Raw genomic sequence first — 17,497 nt, 5'->3', positions numbered from 1 at the left:
TGCGGGTGCCACGGGGATACGTTGGTAGTCAGGTGAAAAATATATTGCTTTCCCCTCTTGCGAACATTTATCTTCGTTCTACACAAGAACGGCATATCAGGTACAGCTCACACGCTCTTGTCGCTTACTTATAAAGGATGATACGCCAAGATAATATCTTATTATTTTTATCAGAAAATATAAGTACAGCCGACATCATATGCTTGTTATTCTTTCTTGTATTTAATTCTATAATTCCACTTTAACTATCTTGTGCAGAATCTTAATAGATGCAGAAGATACAATGAAATATTAGTAAATATGCTCAATAATAATAATGTTATTGAAAAACAATAGGAAGTCCAGTATAGCTCTATATTGTGTACAAAAGTAACTTGAATAAAAGGTGAAATTGACGAAGCTATTATATCTAAAATGCATGGGAAAGTAGAAAAATATATTGTTCTTGAATAATACATATGTAAGTGCTGGAATATATATATATATATATATATATATATATATATATATATATATATATATATATATATATATATAAAAGAGAACGTACAAATCCTTTGTTCCCTCATCACGCTAATACGGCTGAACCAATTTCTTTCATTTTTGGGGGGTTATTAGGATTTGGACCCTAGATGGTTTTTATCATATCACTTTAATTTTCAATTACCAGTGTCTTGAGATAATTGACCATTCAAGTGTCCATAACGTACAAATCCTTTGTTAGTTCATCATAGGTAAAAATAAACGTATTTATATGCAACCCGCATGACCGTGTCACTCGGCGGGTTAACATAAATGACAGGCGATATAATGTTAACATTTACTGCAATTTACTATGTTTTTTATCATATCACTTGAAAGCGAAAAAGTAAAAATTATCTAATTAACAAGGTTTATTGCGTTCCGGGGTGACCCCAGCGAAGCGGGGTGAACGCTGCTAGTATATATATATATATATATATATATATATATATAGATATAGATATAGATAGATAGATAGATAGATAGATAGATAGATAGATAGATAGATAGATAGATAGATAGATTACGGTTGTAGATTAGATATTGGCTTACAGTAACCTGTACTAATCGGCAAGTAATAGACACTTAAAGAAGATGGAAATATTTGTTGTCAAGTTTAGTATGTAATGACATAAATTTATTTGATTCTTTAATGTCATAGACTAGTTATAGAAAAATAAGGGAATTAAGTTGTTTGTTTGCATGTAATTTAGTTGTGAAATGGAGAAATTTGAAATACTAAGCAAATTTAAGATGTCAGTAAAATATTCGATTTTTGTAAATAAAGTGAACTGGGGAACAGCTCCCTAGTGGTTATAATTATTGAGAACTAGTTATGATTAATGCAGTTTATTCGATTTGAGGTTGATGATATGCATTTTATAGTCTATCAGTAGTATTCTAAAATGCGTAGCTGCATCGATAAGACGTACAATAAAGATATTGTATAATATACGTGTAGATTATACATATAAGATTCTCAATTAAGAAGTAGGGATAAAGAAATGTGATATAATTTCATTTAGTAATATTGTGCATCTACAGTTTCAGCTAACACTGAATTGTATATTATAATCTTGAGTACGTATTATTTTCCAAAGTGACTGCTTATTTTCTTTTACACGTGATGGTGTTTTTGCTCTTTCGTGAAGTGGAATTTGTTGCTTGTCAATTTTTCGTATGTCATTACTACGTTGCCTCTGTTAGTAAGATATTCTTCTTCAAAGAGATAAAAAGAGTTACAATCATAATATAAGTGATATAATTTAGACCATTTATGATTTTTGCATTTGGTAGAGACATGCATTTTCCGACATCAAGCTACTAAGAGACATACGAAAGGTAAATATAGAGTATTCTGTTATTATTTACTCCTGATATTAAACATGTAGATACAAATGCATCTTATTCTAAACAGTAGGACAAATTACATCCTAATGCACAGCCTATTAGCCTTACTATTAGACTATTTAAAGAAATTTTGAAAACTAGTTATTCATGAAAAGGCATTAAAACGTTTAATTATAAAGTATATAGTATTGGATATAGGTCAAGAAACTTAGTCTGATTATTACGTAATTTCCAGTCACGACTCTTCGAAAAATTTACATTTGTAAAAGTTAAACTTCTATCACTTCAAACTAAAGAAGAAAACTTGTAATGTACTAATCCTTGTATAGAACAACTAGCTGAAATAGGACCTGCCCGTTCTTCGCACGGAGAGGATAAGGTTCATGCAATATATCATTATTGAGAAGATAAAGAAATTAGTGGAATAAATAAATAATTAAGGAAAAGCAATGCCTTCGGCCTTGCCCCTATTGATAACAATAAAATATACAAATAACGAAGAGAAACGTGTTTGGCGTTGCCCTTCTCAATATGAGTAATAAATAAATACCGAAAAGCAACTCCAACCGAACCAGCCACTATCTGTTGTTTGCCACGCCTCGATTTTGGTGTTGTTTACCACGGTATTGTCCTAGCTCATTTATCTTTATCTTATCACATAATCTCACAATCGTGAAGATTTATACAAAATCGACTCATAAGTTAAGGGTTGCCAGATGAGTACATTATAACAATCAAATCCATTATACATATTTATAAACAGAATACATACAAATGATCCCAAGCAGGTTACTGGATTACTGCGCTATAGGCTGTTAACGCCACAGTTAAATTTATTCAAGTTGAGTTCAGGCACTCGAAGTAATCACTTGTGTGTTTAGGAACCTAACGGTATTTTATGTGTTAAATGCCTTTCAAAATGTATATTATGTAGAAATTGTGTGTCTGAATGTGTAGCCAACGTTGAGTCTAGATATATCATCAGGACCACCTATAAGAGAGGTGGCAATCCCGACAAATGTCGGGGACTCAGATCTTCGAGAGAGTGTCGGATAAAATTATTTTTTCTTTTAATTTTTTCATAACTGCTCGATATTAAATTTTTTAAAAAATATATATTTAAATGTATGAATTTAACGATCTTTTAATCGCATTTGACAAGAATGAAGTGTAGTCCATTGATAATATAAGAATTTAGTGAATTTCGTATTGCTACTTGGTTATTTTCAAGACCACAGAGATTATTATATAATAAATATTATTAAAGTACGTGGTGAGCATCTTCATAACCTTTCTGATAAAAGATGGGATGTGCACCAATTGAGACGATGAAACCTAAGCAAAAAAACTACCGGAAGCAACGAAATACACAAATCCAATAGAGCTTGTGCCGTGATGAGATAGCAGAAGTAAACGGGCAGATTATATTTCCCCAAGTTTAAGCATCTCTTGGATGTTTGAATGGAAATTTTAGACTATATAAATATGAGAATTTCAGTCCTACAGTCGAAAGGTAATTTATTTGAAATTGAAATGGATGACATTAAAGCCCAGAAGATTACTATAGGTAAGAATATAAGAGATACAAGGTCTGAATCAGTAGCGTCATTTCAGATTTTGCAATGGGGGAAAGGGGAGCAAGATAGTCTACTGACATAAGAGTTTCACGTTTTTAGTATAATAATATAATGTTTCTCAAACTCAGGAGCAATTTATCCTCCGAAACTGACATCCCTGGTCTAAATACTTAAACAGAGCTTAAAAAAAAAACTAATGTATTCAAAAAAAACTTATGTCTCGAAACACACAAGATCGTATCTCAGATTCTCAGTGTGTTAAAATGAGATATGTTTGTACAACTTTTGAAGCCATTCTCAAAATAAACACTTTGCTTGATAGTGATCAATCATGGAATGAATTGAAGCGCTTAAAGGATAAAGGTGTTATTACATTTTTCGAAACATAGAATTCTAGCGGTTCATGCACTTGTTATATGTTAATCAAGCTACGTAACACATTGTTTAGTGAGTCCTCGTCCCAATGAAGAGATTTGGAGACGATGAAGGGTGTGTGTTAACAGACATAATTTTGAAAGTCAATTTTCCAAAAATTTACAATTTGTTACATACCTCATTATCCTCTAACCGCTTCAATTACAACCTATTCTGATGATTTGAATACTAATCTTTCAAAAGAGAAACAAAAGTCAGTATATGTGCAACTATTTTCTCGAATCTGACCAAGTCACAGAAAATAAAGGGCTTTCATTTCTTCTTCTTCTTAATGAAATTTATAAATTGAAGTTCATTTGTGTTTCGTGAACTTTGCGTTGCACTCAGAATTTTCATTACCATGCTAGTGGCTGTTTCACATGAGAGAGAGAGAGTTTAGTAAATTATCATTAGTTTAGAAACCATCTGAGATCAAAGAGCTAAATTTTAAGGTCATTTTCCTTGTGATGACATGTACAAATATGTTTCAAAATAGTTCCATTGTATTTAGAACACAAACGAAGACACTTTTGCCATTGGCATAAGCAGTGCTTCAAAGAGCCCAAGCTTCAGATTATTTTTCTCGTGACCCTATGGACAGATAATGTTCAGAAATACTTTTATTCGATTCAACGTTCTCAAATTAGTATAAAAAACACACTTAGACACTTAGCCAAGTTTGGGCACTTTTCACTAGTAGCATTAGCATTAGTTCTTTGGGAAAATAGGAACTAAATCATCTAGCACTGTTATCAATAGAGCATGAACTTGCCTCTAAAATGAACTTCCTCCAGGTGATTAATAACATCATCAGGTCAAGAATAGAAGGTATAGTGTTTCACAAAAATATTTAGCTTACAGTACTATATTTACTGAAGGAATATACCATATTTATCATATTTTCAGAAGAATGGAAATGCAGGAAAAGTAAAAGTAAGGAGAAAGGAAAAGTAAAGGTAAGGAAAGGAAGTGTAAGAAAGAAGATTTGACGATAGGAAACAGTCAATATTTCATCATTTGAGAGCACATAGTGACCTGAGAAAATGTCTCAGAAGTTTGAGCTTTGTACACAAATTTCAATAATTAATAACATTTTATTTCGGATTTACATTTTTCATAATATACGGCGTGCAGTTTGTACAGAATGCAGAGAACAAAGTTCTAATAGCAGCCAATTAGGAGTATGAATAAAATATAATGTGATGTCATAATTATTTCTTTATTTCATGCTTTTAGGCACATACATTCTACTTCTTGTGTGTTATCTCTACTGACAGGTTGCTGCGGATATTAGAAACGAGTTAAAGTTAGCAGAAGTATGAAGATCACCTTTGAGCTTCATAAGTTAACTTATATACTTGTGTTACAATTCGCATTTGGTAACTTTTCTTACTCTTGGGACTGCTCAATTTGTAACTGTATAGGGATCACAGTGGCTTAGTGGCAGGTCCGTGGAGTCTCCAGGTCCGTGGATTCTCCAGTTCGATCCCAGCTCGAGTCAACAGGGGTAGACAAACACCATATGCGTGAGTTTTCTCACGGTTCTTCCATTTTCTTCATTCCAGCATTTTTCATTCATTCTCATCATCATCGTTTCCTTTAGTCTACACTGCATATGCGTGGCATGTAAAACTGAAATATTTCTTTATATTTTTCTTAAGTATATAAAACCCAGTTATTTAGCCCCATACCATAACAGAAAAATACAAAATTATATAACAAGACGTAATATTAAAAACTGTGTTAAAAGAGAAAATGCAATTATATCAATTTATGAAGCTCTTGTGATGTCTTGTGTCCCATATGTTTGAGCTTAATGTTCTTTTTCAGCAACAAGACTAATAAAACCTCTCTCGGCCAAAGGCAAGAACACTTCTACTTATTCAAAACGAATCAAAAATAGAGATGCCTTGTAATTCTTACCTTTTACATCAGGTGTGTGTGAATCTTCATGATAATGAGATCTGATAAAACTGGAATACTATGGCAAAATCGTGACAACACCGTAATCGAGTTATGGTAAACGACACCATGGGAAACAAAAGCCATCGAACCGGCTGCCAAGTCCCTTCTTGCCTAAACCTGAGATGAAATTTCATCGTGAATGTCAACAATAAGCTTAGTGATCTCGAAAAGCGTTGAGTCGACATTAATATCGGTCATTTTGGACTCTGTTCATGTCCCACAACACCTTACGATGGGGCCTAAAGTTGGATTTGGTAGTATTGCATTGGTAGTATTGCTATTCATCTCAGAGACTTCAAAAACTATGAATTTGACACTAATATTGGATATTTTGGATACGTTATTTTTCACCACCACCCCTCAACTCCCATGACGATGGAGGCTGGAATTGGACTTGAACGACGTCGGAAATGTTACTTTTCATTTTAGCTATCCCGAAAAATATGGATTTGACACTAATATCTGGCATTCCGGGTATCTATAGTCTCCCTTTATGCATATATTTTGACTCGCAACTGTCCCCTCCCCTGAGCTGGAATTCGAAAAACGACTTCATAGGCAATTAGTTCTGGTGAAGATCTATCTGTGCAGAAGAGATGTTGGCTGTAGATCACTCACTCAGACACACATACACAGAGAGAGAGAGAGAAAGGGGGATTATTATTATTATTATTATTATTATTATTATTATTATTATTATTATTACTATTATTATTACGAACGTATTATTAAAGATTAGTACAATGGATTAACTATCTTCTCTTAATTTGTAGCAATGACATTTTAATTTTACACATGTGACTTACCTCAAGAACCTCCATTGGATAGCTTCAAAACTGTATCCGAATTCTATGGTCATCAGATTCGTAACAATCATTAGCAATATTAACGAAAGCATAATAATTTTAATAATGAAAAGCCGTAACAATAACAAATTAAATTACAAGAACAATGGGATGTCAGGGGTCAACTGAAATGAGCCAAGAAAGTAAAATAATAAATGTTGCTTCAGATGTAAATGCGTTAAGTACGTATTTGTATAGTAAATTAAGTTACTCTACATTAGTGTGTCGGTTATGCACATACATTACAATCAACATTGGTTGGTCTTTGCTTGTCCCTAATATGATAACAATTCTAAGATGTTTTAATAATCAGTATTCTGGTAAATATATCTTTAACTAAATTTATATTACAAAGAATAATCGGATGATTAAGTTAGTCTTAGGATCACAATTACCTACGAAAGTAATAACTATTGCATTTTTTATACAGGGTGACAAAGAATAACATAAATTTTTGAAATGCGTATTGGCAGCCGTGAGCAGGTGGCAGCACTCCTGGACAGTGACCTTGAGCAAGTAAACACTTTGCCATTTTAGTAACAATGGCTCAGTGGAACGAACAACAGCGTGTGTTAGCCATAAAAATGTTTTATAAAAATAATGATAGTTTGGAAGCTGCGCAGAGGGAGTTCCGACGTTTTTACAACTTAGGACGTCATGGTGCTGTTCCATCAAAACACCCAATAAAAAGTTGGATTAATAACTTTGAAGAGTCTGGATCTGTCCTAAAGAAGAAACCAACAGGACGACCAAGAAGAACTCGTACTCCACAGAACATTAATGTACGCGAGTCTGTCTTACGGAGCCCATGGCTCATTTTGAGACTGACGAGGAAGGTATCTAGAGAAGTTATTTTAAGGAAATGATCAATTTCATAAATGTTTCTAAAATGGAAAATTTTAAAGTTTCTATTACTATGAATAAAATGTTGTTTTTTCTTCCATCACTCTTGGTTTTATTGGATTGTTAAAAAATATTCCCGTTTTTTGTGTTACCCTTTATTATTTAATCAAATACTACTCAAAATCCTATTAATTCCATTGGTTTAAGACTTTCATAATTATATTAAATTATTCCATAATTGAGTTCTTTGTCTGATATTGCAATTAATTAACCTTCTTAGTACTATTTCAATACGACAATCCTTATTATAAAAAGTAAGATGCTTCAGTCTGTCAGTCACGCTTCTAATAGTTTACAGTCAGTATTGCTATCGCTAACTGTATTGCCCCCTATATGACGCCAAGAGATATCGCTAGCGTGAAGTCAATTTGCTGACGAGCCGATAGCTTGAGGGGAACAGCTAGTTGTTATAGTTCAGATTCACGAACATATTCAATGTCGGATTTAAGTTTGATGAGGCCTTAAGCTGTTGAAAGGGGCCCTTTATACGTCAAGTTTTCTTTTTCAGCAACAAAATGTCACCGTTTTTTAGGTTTGAATATATTCTATATGCTAATTTATGGACCTAATGGATGTCTAAATGGAAACAAGGGTCCATTACAAGCAGGGCTGAAGAGCGGGGGATCCACTGTTAACGAGGTGGATAACAGGGGACCTCATTACAAGTGGGGCTGAGAAATAGAGTCCTAGTACTTCTTCATAAAAACCTTGTATTTATACATAAGAATACAAAACACCGTTGTTGTATGTGCATTTTATATTACTTGCTTTTTCTTTTCATTTGGAAATTACATTACAATTAATTTTTTCTTTAATTTTTTTTGGACCCTCAAGCGAGTGCGGTCCTAAGATATAGCTTGTTTAGCTTATACATAAATAGGTAACGTCGTACTGGACATATTATTATTATTATTATTATTATTTAAAAATATGTATACAAAATTAAATGTAAAGTACAAATTTACATCGTCAATTTAATACTAATATTGTGTTTTCGTATTATAATTTATTTATAAAAATTAAAATGTTAAAGAAAGTACCGTTTATCATTCAATTGGTTTATTGTAAAAACAATAAGTTCAAAATCTCAACAAATAACGATTTTCAAATACCAGAAAAGTATTAATATTTTGTGATCTATAATCCTTGACTTTGTTTATTGCTGAATGTACATTTATCTCAATTAATTGCGAATGGATTATAAGGTAATATATATATATATATATATATATATATATATATATATATATATATATATATATATATATATATATATATATATATATATATATATATATATATATATATACGTGTAATCAATATGTGTCAGCATAAATCATAATATCAAATTATAACTTTCAAATTAATATTATTTAACTGCAGATCCTTAACATAAGAAAGGCAAGTTTTCCACAATGCAAATACTCGTCATATCATGTACAGCACATGTATATATTATTGTATTACCATAACTCTCAAGTGAGTTGAATTGTTTTTTAATATTCCTGGCACGAACTCCAGAGTTGAAGACCGGAAGATATACGAGAGTTTTGTTGGCATTTCAGCAAACATCTCTCACTTGATGCTCGTCACAAATGTTTAATATACATTATAGACTTCATATTAAAAAAAAACAAAATGTGTGTCTAATCTTTTTAATCTCTGGGAACATGAAGAATAATTTCTATGTCAATATTGCACATAGTTGTATTTTTGAAAAATTCTATATATATTCTCTGTTCCCAATACGGAATACACTGTGCAGACGTAAAATATCTCTAGCTGAAGATGAGAAACTATTCTATACGAAAGTAGAACAGTTTATTCAAGCCAAATTTATTTAAAAACGGTTTATGATACGAAATCAAAATGCAGTACTAAATGCCTTGTATAACATGGTTAATTGGCACCAAGAAACGTGTTGTTTCAGGTTTATCTTCAACGGGCTCAAATTGTATTTGTTCATCACAAAAATTTCGATTAATAAAGAAGTGTAAAACGATTTTTTTTTTTTTTTACTTTTATAAACTGAAGAATTCAGAAATTTGTTTTAAACATGTCGATTGTAAATGAAAAATGAAATCTTTCAGTTTTACGTGTTTCAGTAGTCAGTGAAATCTTTCAGTAGTAATTACACCCTGTAGACAAAAGGAGACGACCAACTGAGCTTTGTGGCAAACAAAATCATGTGCGTAGGCTTTCTCGGGGTTCTCCCATTTCCTCCCACTTTCTTCATTCCACCATTTCATTCATTTCTCATCATTACTGCCTCCTTTAGCCTAGCCGGCATAACCGTGAGACGTAAAACTTAATGATTTCATTCCATTTCGTTTCTAAACGAGACGAATACTTGTAATTGACAGAAGCTGAAGATTATGAAGAAATTGTTAGAATGAGGTTCTTGGAAGAAATAAGAGGATCTACGAACACGATATTGTCTATCACAAACTCACATGGTCTGATATCGAACCAGTATCCCTTCGCACCAGGGATGAGTGCTCTGACGCTGAGTCACCTTGCCCCATTCTCCAATAATAGCTAGTATCGTCATGTCACAGGCCAATTTTCGACAATTGAATCGGCAAACATATTATAATATATTTCAATGTAATCACTATTTCAATACATTTATCTTACCTACCATCTACCAAAGTTTATTTTACAGTCTAAGAAGATGAAAAGTATAGCCAATTTTATCGTCTCTGGACTTGAGCTTTGTAATGATGCACTTTAAAGTTTGCAAGACAGATCAACATAAGTACAAACATTATCCAAAGTGTCAATATTTCCTAATTAAGTTTATTTGAATAATGAGTTGTTGAAGGAGTTGCTGACACAAGTTTTTTTTTCTTAAGCGTTATGTTTATCTTCTATATTCATACTTTTTTATTAGTTCACACAACCACTTATATACACTTCACTCGAGCATTTTCAAAAAATAAAATAATTTTATACTGATTATACATTTCACAATAACTTGTATTTGGTCTGACGATTTCTAGTAATAAGATTGCTGCCTTTTCAATTACGCGTTGTAATTTGAATGCGAGATCACCATTTTGACAACTTAGTATCGAACACAACTATACACATCAATTTATTCAATTTCTTATTTACAAATTAACTAGGATCGAGGAACACGTGACTGTGACACGTTCCGTCGGCTGAGTTTCGTCTGCATTTTCATAACGCAAGTCCTCGCAGTAAGCTAATAACTCTTTTTTTTTTTTTTAAATTATATAGTTTGTGACCATAACAGGGAAGTGGAACACAAACTTCACAGGGAATTACAATGGTTCGGCAATAAAGCACTTACCTCTAATACATGGGGTCCCTAGTTCAATCACCGCCCAAGTAAGTTTATGGTGGACAACATCGTGTCCGTGAGTTTTCTGAGGGTACTTCCATTTCCTTCCACATTTTCATTCCATCAATTTTTCCATTATCATTCACTTGCCGTAGTCATCAGACTAATTTAGCTTAAAATTCATAATCGCGAAACGTTGAAATGAAAAAAATATTTACGAACTTTATATAACCAGTAAAAAAAATTTGAAACAATTAGGCAACGAAATAAAAAAAGAACTTTGTTGCATCAACGTATTATAGATTTCCACAAGTTATATAGAAAGTCATTTTTCATTTAACAGCATCTGCGTGATAAAAATTGTAGATATCATATTTAGTATGCTAACAAAGTACGAAGTTCAGGGATATCTTCAACCAAGACAGCACTTTTGTAAATAAGCAGGTTTTAAGATATTATTTTACAGAACAACATAATAAAAACACCACAGTTATGATTGCAACTTAGGTGTGTTACGGTTATCGAAAATGAGCTTAAACACAGACCTACATTGCTCTATTTCTCTTTCGATAACAATTCCTCAGGAAATCACGAAAATCATTCACAATGGTTTCCCCTTGTAAAGTGATCTTGACTTTGAAATTGAGTCCGAAAGAATTTTCAAATTGAGTATACTGCTGTTGTAGAATCTAGTCACGCAACACTGCCGTCATCTCTTCGTTGACGAACTTGAACTCATGATCAAGTTGATATAGCCTATTACAATTTAGTTGCGCGGGCAGTTTTTCGAGGTGGAAATGTGATTGATATTCCGAATTACAAAATATAGTTGATGTGAAACTGGAGTCATACTTCCTTTTATTACGCTCAGAGTCTGAAGATTTAATTTCTGATGCCACGAGTCTGGATATGGAACTATTCAAGTCACCAACAGTATTTGTAAATGTATCAGAACTACTTCCGAAATTTGAACATTTTGGAGTGCCCGAATGAGATCATTTAAAAAAGGAACATTGGTTAGAATAAGGCCTTAGGCAGAACAATATATGATATGACAAGAGGCATCTTTTTCTCACCGAACTAATGACAACTTTTGGCAACGTTTTGCCTTTAGATTAGTGAATAGTCATACCCTAACTAACAGTGATCGGTATTTGTCGTCGAGAGAAATTTTTACCATCTTTGTTCCACATTCTAGTTATTGGAGTCATCAGTCTGATTTTATTAGATAGTCGAGGTCCAGTGTAGTCCGTGAAGTTAACGAGAGATTATTAAGATATTTCACACTTATCATTCACCCGATTAATTCTATTTATATCAATTAATAAGGCTAAATACGCTATCTATTGATATTGACATTAGTTATTAAAATGTTTTCAATCTTATATATAAAAGAGAACGCACAAATCCTTTGTTCCCTCATCACGCTAATACGGCTGAACCAATTTCTTTCATTTTTGGGGGGTTATTAGGATTTGGACCCTAGATGGTTTTTATCATATCACTTTAATTTTCAATTACCAGTGTCTTGAGATAATTGACCATTCAAGTGTCCATAACGTACAAATCCTTTGTTAGTTCATCATAGGTAAAAATAAACGTATTTATATGCAACCCGCATGACCGTGTCACTCGGCGGGTTAACATAAATGACAGGCGATATAATGTTAACATTTACTGCAATCTACTATGGTTTTTATCATATCACTTGAAAGCGAAAAAGTAAAAATTATCTAATTAACAAGGTTTATTGCGTTCCGGGGTGACCCCAGCGAAGCGGGGTGAACGCTGCTAGTTTTATATATTTCTTTCTTATAGGTCAATATAGGCGTGAACCATACTAATCTAAATATTATTCAACTTACTAAAAAAAAGTAGAACATTTTTATATCTATATACGAATTAGAGTTTTTTCTATTTACTAACCCCCTTTACATGTGTCTTGACATTTCTTAGTCTCCTTTTCCCTACAGTCGAATCAATGACGATGAGGAACGCCTTTGGCATTGCCTTTATTAATTCCCTGGACCAACTGACAAAGTCTGTTCTTGCTTACACTTGTATTTTTAAGTCTCATGTGATAAATCAGCTTAGCGATCCTGAAAACTGTGGATTCGACACGAATGTGGGTCACTCTGAATAGTTCGTGTTATCGTTCTCAGAAAGAAACACTACACCATTTGTTAAACAAAGTTTGGCTAAAGCAATCGGTGTTATAGAGGTAACGTTTCTGACTTCCAAATGGAAAATCTTGCTTCGATTCCCCATCAGGTAGTATGATTTTTTGGCATAAAATAATGGCTGCGGAGATTTATATTCTGATGGAGAACTTACAAGTCATCACTGGCGATAGTTCGAGTAAACAGTGTGTGTGCGTTCAAGATCATACACTGTAATGATAAGTATGTTTCATATTTATATTCGTCCAACTTTATCTCTTTCTTGACTATTCCCTATCCTGTCTTTGCATCTTTCACTTCTCCCCCTCTCTCTCTCCACACACAAACGAACTTCATGTTACAAAGTTAAAATGGAGCAAGAGCCCGATATACCTGGTCTGGAGAATCTAATTAACTGGGAACTTCGGCGTCGTGTTTTTCGTGCTCTGGGAATAACATCTCCAGTCCTGGTCATCTCTGACAGAAATACTGTTTAAACGCAAGGGAATAATTAAAATCTCTTTTTTATCCTGTGGGTTACCGAGTCTCAGTCGAATTACCGGGTCACTACGGATTTGAATCCTCGACCCAGTGGTGGTCTATAACCTAACCAATATCATCCCACTGACACGATGATCCGTTTGAGCTCTTAGCGTGTTCATTATATCTGTGCAAATTACGTTATATCCGGAAGAGGTGAAATCAATGCTGGATGTTCGGAACAGATAAATCTTCGGAAAAGACTAGAAAATGGCAACCTCTTTGGTTATTTGAAAACAAAATTTTATTTATACTAGTTCGACACAAAATTTGTTCCCATCCTATAATTCAATGTGTTTTTTCACTGTGAAATTTGAAACATGCTACATCTATGAGGAACATAAACTTTTCCTTTTCAATATTTGTAACTTCTCATACGACACACTTTGGACTTTTAATATAGGGTATTTCTGATAGAAATTTAGCAGTAAAATAGAACTCTTCTATTTTCCCCTTTCTTTCTTTCTTTTCTTTTCTTTTCGTTTCGTTTTTTCTTATTTTTGCTTTTTTGTTCAGTTTGCGTTAGTAGTCTGAAATGCAGGATATGACCAACGCTATCTACTGGGTTTATTAGAATGTATTTTGGAACGGTACGTCTAATGAACACTACCGAATTTGCAATCGAGCCACGCGGAAATAAAGCATCTGTGTTAAACTTTTAACATTATCCTAGATGTATCTCGGAGATCTACAGTTCTACTTGAAATTGAGTATGCTATCCATTATGAAAGAGATACAACGAATGTTTAAAGCATCATCTATATATTCGAATAGTTCTGAAAAATATGTAAAAACAAACGTTATTTCTATATTATTGTTGGATTTCTGGAAACGGAACTTTATAATGTTAGGTTCTTTTCTTACTAAGTTTGAATTCCACAGTTTTATCTGTTCTTCTGTTTCTTTTTCTTCTTCTCTCCTCTCCTCTTCTCTCTCTCTCTCTCTCTCTCTCTCTCTCTCTCTCTCTCTCTCTCTGCCTCCCTCATTTCTGAATCTCTGTAGTAGACATCCATTGGTTTCAATTTTTCATTGTGTGTTTTAGTTTCTCCTTACATCAACCTATGAATCTTGTTTCGTCTCGGTTCTGTTATTTCATTTTATCGAAACTAATACATGTGTAGTTTGAAATAAGAATTGCGCTCATGTTGTTAGCTAATTTTAGTATAGGAGAGAAGAAAAGAGGAGAGAGAGGGGTCTCTTTACCTGACACTACTATGGGATAAGAAGGTGTATATTGGATGGCCTAACTGCACGGCGTTAGCTGTCAATTTTTTTGATACGGAGTGTACAAATGCCATTCCCATTTACTTTTTGACTTTTACTCATACATTTTACATGAGTAAAATGATTCGTTAAAGCATGATTAACTGAATATTTCATACTGCTAACAATTAATATTCTGTTTTTCTGCTCTTAAAAAAGGGTTATATTTGAAATATAGTTCACTGAATGGAAATTTATCGATTTTGTTTCAATATTTTTATAAACATATTAGAGTCTTTCGTGATCATGATTGCTCTATATTTCCAGTTCGTTAGTCTTTCAGTATTCATCATATTTGAAGTTAAAAATGTCATAATTTTATTGTTAACTATTTTCAAGTCAGCATGCTAAATGATATTTACGAGTTTATTGAATATTCCTTAATATTTTATAGTAAAATTTAAAATTTTGGAAATATGAGAAAGATTGAAAGAAAATTTTATTTTAAATAATTCTATAATAGATATATTGCTATTTTGATTTCTAAGAATGAAAAGGTATATTTGATTAGTTAATTGTAGTTTAACTTCCCATTTTAGCACAAAAACTACACATGAGACAGTACCTGCTGTTAAAAGTTAAATACGAATCACCACTAGAGCTAGTGTTTAAGGAAAGTACCCCTAACAGAAATTAGAATTGGCACACATAAACAGAAACATGCCGATTAATGGTATTGAGAATTACTTACTTGCTGCTCAAAACTACTTACTAACTTACGGTAAGATTATTTAATTAAATGCAGTTATTGAGAGTTTAGTTCAGTAATTAAATTAGCAATCATGTTCGAAATCAAGACTTGGAGACTAATCTAATTTCTACGGTGTAAATTTTGATTCAATTTGTATATTATACCGACACGCTTCTTGATTTGTTTATTTAGACCAGCGTTTCCCAACCGGTGTGCCGTGAATGGGCCGCTGGTGTGCCGCGAGGAAATCGAAACAAATTATTAATACTAAAGCAATCAAATTGCAAGACATAGGAAAAATGTATATTTGTAATTTACATTTACTATGAACCTCTACTATGAATCTACAGCTTAAAGTTTCATACCGTATTACTTTTCTGTACATTTTTAATGTTGAAAAAAGTATTTGTTGTCATTGTTATCACTACTATTGCTTCTTTATTGTTGCAGACTATTTCGTAACTTGGAATTTTAAAATATCATTCAATCCTTTCGACAAAGCAAACATGCATACAAATTACCTACATTTGTGTTTTGAAACTAAGAGATTTGTTTGTTTGTTCGTTATTTAGTGATCTTTCTTCTTAGTGAAACGTTGGATACAGTTTTCGAAAAAGAAAGCATAGTTTTAAAATCCTAAATCCAATATTTCATTGCAATTGTTTTCTATTTTTAAATTAGAATGTAAAATAAGCATAATAATTTACCACGGGGAAAAAACCAATGATCGAGCTTTCTTCTCTGTGAGAAGAAGAACAATAATATCACAGAAAAAATACCACTGTGTTTTATATTTACAAATAATAATATCTATAAGTGTGCCGCGTGAATCCAAGTACCATCCGTAGTGTGCCGCAAGTTGAAAAAGGTTGGAAACGCTGATTTAGACATTCACTTCTTTATACACACAATAGACGATAGAAGTCAATTACAATAGACTAAAGTGTGTTTAGAAATATAACTTACGTGGACTACATAGACTACTTTCTATATTATATCACATATTTTCCCTCTGAATCGTTTTGTATTGGTAAAACTTAAATCCATTTCAATCCTAGCAATTATTATATGCAGAGTTTCTCCCAGGCATGTTTCTTTTGGGGGGAACTGCCCCCAGCAGATCTGAGAGTACCCACCGGAGAAGACCAAAATAATACGCCTAAAATATAATAATAAATAGAATAATACCGTGTGAAAATAGTATATGTGCCCCTTCGAATACTAAGTTTGCCCCCGGGAACATTTTTTCTGAAAGAAATATTGGTTATATGTATTACTATAACTAGTACTTATTCTCCATATAAGTAACTTTTAAAACGTGCTGGCATGTACTTTCTTAATAAGGATTTACCATTAGATCCATTGCTTGCGTTTGACCAGCCTTGGACAAGAGGTAAATTCATTACTAACTTCAAAAGTATGTTTCACGGTAATTTTTTTTTTTTTTAATAAATAAAATCTGATTTTCATTAAACATGACGTGCTTTTTTTGGAGGCTTGTGAATTACTCCTATTGGTAGAAGTTATGACAGTGACGATCTAGAAGGAAAAAAACTTACGGGGGGGGGGGGGACCAGAACCTAGACTATGATAGATATATCATGAGTTTACTATAAACTTCCAAAAATATATAAATAAACTTTAAATAATTTTTGACATTAAAAAAACTGAAGGGTCTAGGCCCCCCGGCCCCTGGCTATGTTCGCCACTGGGTTACAATCTGTCAAAGTGATGCAAAGAATGACAACCATCATTTAAAAAAAAAAAAAAACTTTCAGTCGCTTTTATAATGCAGATCACCACTAGAAGTTAAGTTACTATACAATGTATAGTTAAAAAGAAAAACAAGCGCAAATCTTACATCAAAGAACTAATTATGGTGCTAGATGTGAGATTACTATATAGCTAAGAGCAAAATAGTAACATATAGATGTCAGGTATGTATAAAGTAAGTTATTGGA

The 17,497-nt window shown here is 32.8% G+C and overlaps 1 protein-coding gene and 2 long non-coding RNA genes across 3 annotated transcripts in view; 1 reads left to right on the top strand and 2 right to left on the bottom strand.

Moving 5' to 3' along the window:
* The window catches only part of LOC145664337 (uncharacterized), a 62,336-nt gene extending 54,780 nt beyond the window's left edge, over positions 1–7,556 (top strand). The window contains exon 5 of the long non-coding RNA XR_014127385.1: positions 7,104–7,556. This is a non-coding gene — a long non-coding RNA (uncharacterized LOC145664337). The remainder of the gene's footprint in view (positions 1–7,103) is intronic.
* The window catches only part of LOC145664330 (uncharacterized), a 1,055,818-nt gene that overhangs the window by 932,367 nt on the left and 105,954 nt on the right, over positions 1–17,497 (bottom strand). The window lies entirely within an intron of this gene.
* The window catches only part of LOC145664328 (uncharacterized), a 353,881-nt gene that overhangs the window by 236,345 nt on the left and 100,039 nt on the right, over positions 1–17,497 (bottom strand). The window lies entirely within an intron of this gene.

This window comes from Thermobia domestica, chromosome 11, assembly GCF_964235325.1.
Source record: "Thermobia domestica chromosome 11, izTheDome1.hap1.1, whole genome shotgun sequence".
Classification (NCBI taxonomy): Eukaryota; Metazoa; Arthropoda; class Insecta; order Zygentoma; family Lepismatidae; genus Thermobia; species Thermobia domestica.
This window is presented reverse-complemented; position numbering and strand designations above follow the sequence as displayed.